A 5398-nucleotide genomic window follows, 5' to 3' on the forward strand; every position below is an offset into this window, starting at 1 on the left:
AAAGGTTGGACCATCTAGAGACTGCCATATCTGGGGATCCATCCCATAATCAGCTTCCAAACGCTGACACCATTGCATACACTAGCAAGATTTTGCTGAAAGGAGCCAGATATAGGTGTCTCTTGTGAGACTATGCCGGTGCCTAGCAAATACAGAAGTGGATGCTCACGGTCAGCTATTGGATGGATCACAGGGCCCCCAATGGAGGAGCTAGAGAAAGTACCCAAGGAGCTAAAGGGTTCCACAATCCTATAGGTGGAACAATAATATGCACTAACCAGTACCCCCTCAGACCTCGTGTCTCTAGCTGCCTATGAATCAGAATATGGCCTAGTTGGCCATTAGTGCAAAGAGTGGCCCATTGGTCATGCAAACTTTATATGCCTCAGTACAGGGGAACGACAGGGCCAAGAAGTGGGAGTGGGTGGGTGGGGGAGTGGGTGGGAGAGCGTGTGGGGGACTTTTGGGATAGCACTGGAAATGTAAATGAAATAAATACCCAATTAAAAAAAGAGAGAGAAAAAAAGAAAATATAGATGGGAGGGTGATGCTTAAAATCCAAGCACAAGTGATGAACACATGGGAAGGTCCTGAGAGTCCCTTGGTCAGCCAGCCTACTCTGATCTGTGATTTCCAGGCCAGTTAAAAAATTCTGTCTCAAAAACATCAATGTCCTGGTCCTAAAAGTGATAATAGTGGCTATCCACTGCTTGCATGAGTTTCCTCATTCCCCTTACACACACACAGACACACAGACACACAGACACACAGACACACACACACACACACACACACACACACACGTTACTTTTCTATTCCATTATGTATCACTCATGTAAGAAAGTATCCAGGAAAATGTTGCTAAATATTTTAGAATAAAGAATAAAAAAGGCTCAAGGAATTAAACTATTTATTTATTTTTCAGTCACACCCTCCTGCTCTTGTCCCAGTCCCACCCTCACATGCCCCTCTACCCATTACCGATTTCCTTCTTAGAGAAGGGAAAGCACCCCCATGGGTACCAATCCAACCTAGGACATCATGTCTCAGCAGAACTATGCACATCCTCTCCTACTGAGGCCAGACAAGCCAGCCCAGCTAAGGGAAGGAGATGTATAAGATTTTTATGGAATTCACATTTTTTCTTATTTTATTCAATATATGATTTGGAACTTTCTTGTATATCCTTGCCACTGAGAAAAGACAAATAAGAAAAAGAAGCTAATAATTATACCATGTATTTACCAATTTATCATTTTTATTCCATTCTACAGAGCATTTCCCATTATGTGGGCTATAGATTTTATTCTTGGCTCTGGTTAGGACTACACTTATAAGTTCTATATTTTCCCATTTTAATTAAAAGGAACAGTTGTACACATTGTGTGGGCTGAGGCATCAAAGAGGAAAGAATAGAATATGTTCACAGAAATTGTTCTTACAATGTAATACTTTAAGACTCATTTTTAACCATCTTTCTTAAATTCTGTGTGTAGTAGGTTAAAAGTCCAAAAATAGGGTCAAAGCCTGCTGTGACTTGGTATGCCAGGGTGATTTGCTACCTACAGGGTACCCTAACGTTTCTGAGGAAAGGGGGATGGGGAAATGGGGAAGGAGGTGTAAAGAGGGACTTGGAGGAAAGGAAGGAGGAAGGCTGAGATCAGACTGTAAAGTGAATAAACTAATTAATGAGGAAAATAGGACTAGAAAGTTAAACACAATTAGACAAAATAGTGCTACAGTCACTTTGTATGTAGTACTTTAAGAGAATAAGCAGTTCTGTGATACTCTGGCTGTGATTGCAGGAAATTTACATATTTTCCATACCTTGTAATCTTTAACTTAAATATTAATATTGAGTTATGAGTCAATTGACAATGGACACAAACCTTCTGAAACAAGCCAAACGAGGAATGATAAATTTAATAGGACTTGAGTTTACTCCTCATTGAAGATTCATGTATATGTGCATAGCTCAGCATATTCCTTTGGATGCATGAGTACACTGTCATGCTAGCTGGCCATCTGTTCTCTCTTCTTCTGGAAACATCTGAACACTGTGTATAACAGTAACTTGAACTCGTGATTTGATTTGATTTGATTTGCACTTTACCAAATATCCCAAGTCATAGAAATGAGATGGCAAAATTAAAGAATACATACAAGATTATATCCCATCAAGGCAGATTGACACAATAAAGATACCACTAACACTTGACAATGGATATTAGAAGAAACTGTAGACATGTTTCCAGAATACAGTGTATAGCAAGCTTCTTAGAATTATTCTTTGCCTTGAGTGGTATTGGCAGGCCTGTTTAAAATGCTTGGAGTCTCTTCAGTGGAGGAGATAGAAAATATCTGTTTTGTTGACCAGAAAGCTGCAACTAAATATTGTTGATGTCCTGGATTTGCTCTCTGTGGCAGGAAACCTCATCTAACTTTTTGTTCTCTGCTGGGACAGACCTCATCTACCTTGTGCTCTAGAGGGAGACCTCAGACTTCTGCCTTTAGCTCCCAGTTAATAGAACCCATCCACAGGGTGGATTTCATGGGCATTTTATGGCCTGCTGAACTCAATGCCATCTCAGTCAGAGAGCATACAAAATCTAGGCCTTGTAAGTATAGAACCCACCCTCTTGACCACATGTACATTGTAAAGGAGTTTTAATTAGTTACACCTTAAGCTTCATTGTACACATGGAATTGGAATGATTTTCACCTGGAAACCTGGAATGGCAAAGATGAGTGGAAACTTTTTCACAAGTTATACTGTGTTTTAAATATGCTTATATTGAAATTCCTCGCATCAAACTCCACAAGTCTGATCCTGGTTTAGAATCAATCTGAACGGAGTCTTCATTCTCACCTCTGCCCAGTTTGCTTCCCTGTCTGGATATCTACAGAGTCACCTTCAAATTGCTTGCTTGCTCTCTCTCTCTTTCCCTCCCCTTCACTCTTCTCCTTCTCCTTCTCCTTCTCCTTCTCCTTCTCCTTCTCCTTCTCCTTCTCCTTCTCCTTCTCCTTCTCCTTCTCCTTCTCCTTCTCCTNTCTCCTTCTCCTTCTCCTTCTCCTTCTCCTTCTCCTTCTCCTTCTCCTTCTCCTTCTCCTTCTCCTTCTCCTTCTCCTTCTCCTCCTCCTCCTCCTCCTCCTTCTCCTTCTCCTTCTCCTTCTCCTTCCTTCTCCTTCTCCTTCTCCTCCTTCTCCTCCTCCTCCTCTATCTCCTCCTCCTCCTTCTCTTCCCCTTCCTCTTCCTCTTCTTCCTCTTCCTCCTCCCTTTCCTCCCCTACTTCTCTATTCTTTTCTCATACAATAAAACTCAACAACAATCTCCCCTCCCTCCTCTCCTCCCAGTTCCCACCACCTCCTCTCTCCCTCTGCCATTCCAGTTCAGAAAAGAATAGGCTCCCCAGTGATATCAACAGAACACAGCATAATAATTTGCAGTAAGACTACACACAAACCCTCATGTTAAAGACAACCCAGTAGGAAGACAAGGGTCCTAACAGCAGGCAAAAGAGACAGAAACACTCTCACTCCCACTGATAGGATTCCCACAAAGACCCCAAGCTAAATACACAGCATTTGTGCAGAAGATCTACCACAGACCCATGGAGAATCTGTGATTACCACTTCAGCTTTCATGCACCACTATGAGCCCTGTAAAGTGGCTTCTCTTACAATGTATCTAATACACAGAGCCTAACTGTGGAGGTATTCACTGTATCCAGTTTGTTGGGCTTGAATATCTGATATTAAATACTGTTGTTCATGTTTGAGTCAAAAGCACAAAGTGGAAAATAAAAATGTATCATAATGAGGGAATGTTTAGTGAGTAGTTAATTCAGAGAAAAATATGGGTTTAAAGGTCATATATATTGATTTTTAAATTAATTGTATGTTCTTAGGTTTTAGGCTTCTAATTCTTTTTATTATTCTTATGTTTAAGGGTCTTTCTAAAGTTTAGTTTATATGCTTCAAGTGACTGTAACCATATACAAATTTTAAATATAAGATTATGGGAAATACCAGAGGTGTTTTATACTTGCTCCCAACATAACTATGGCATCTTTTTAAAAAATTCATTCTTAAATATCATTGGCAATGATAGCCAAAACCAACCATGATAATATTTACAACAGAAAAGTCTGAACTCTAAAAATCAGCTATTTTTGCATCGATATTCATTAGGGAAATTGAATATTGATGCAAAAATCCTCAATAAAATTCTTGCTAACCGAGTCCAAGAACACATCAAAACAATCATCCATCCTGACCAAGTAGGTTTCATTCCAGGGAGGCAGGGATGGTTTAATATACGGAAAACCATCAACATAATCCACTATATAAACAAACTCAAAGACAAAAAACACATGATCATTTCGTTAGATGCAGAGAAAGCATTTGACAAAATCCAAAACCCATCATTGATAAAAGTCTTGGAAAGATCAGGAATTCAAGTCCCAAACCTAAACATGATAAAAGCAATCTACAGCAAACCAGTAGCCAACATCAAAGTCAATGGTGAGAAGCTTGAAGCATTCCAACTAAAATCAGGGACTAGACAAGGCTGCCCACTTTATCACTACCTATTCAACATTGTACTTGAAGTCCTAGCCAGAGCAATTAGACAAGAAAAGGAGATCAAGGGAATACAAATTGGAAAGGAAGAAGTCAAAATATCACTTTTTGTAGATAATATGATAGTATATATAAGTGACCCTAAAAATTCCACCAGAGAATTCCTAAACCTGATAAAGAGCTTCAGTGGAGTAGTTGGATATAAAATTAACTCAAACAAGACAATGGCCTTTCTTTACATAAAGGATAACCAGGCTGAGAAAGAAATTAGAGAAATAACACCCTTCTCAATAGTCACAAATAATATAAAATACCTTGGCAGGACTCTAACTAATGAAGTGAAAGATCTGTATGATAAGAACTTCAAGTCTCTGAAGAAAGAAATTAAAGATCCCCAAAGGTGAAAAGATCTCCCATACTCATGGTTTGGCAGTATCAATATAGTAAAAAGGGCTATCTTGCCAAAAGCAATCTACAGATTCAATGCAANCCCCATCAAAATTCCAACTCAATTCTTCAAAGAATTAGAAAGGGCAATCTGCAAATTCATCTTGAATAACAAAAAACCTAGGATAGTAAAAACTCTTCTCAAGGATAAAAGAACCTCTGGTGGAATCACCATGCCTGACCTAACGCTGTACTACAGAGCAATTGTGATAAAAACTGCATGGTACTGGTATAGCAACAGACAAGTAGATAAATGGAATAGAATTGAAGACCCAGAAATGAACCCACACACCTATGGTCACTTGATCTTTGACAAGAGAGCTAAAACCATCCAGTGGAAAAAAGACAGCATTTTCAACAAATGGTGCTG

This window comes from Mus caroli, chromosome 2 (genome assembly GCF_900094665.2).
Source record: "Mus caroli chromosome 2, CAROLI_EIJ_v1.1, whole genome shotgun sequence".
In the NCBI taxonomy this organism is placed as follows: domain Eukaryota; kingdom Metazoa; phylum Chordata; class Mammalia; order Rodentia; family Muridae; genus Mus; species Mus caroli.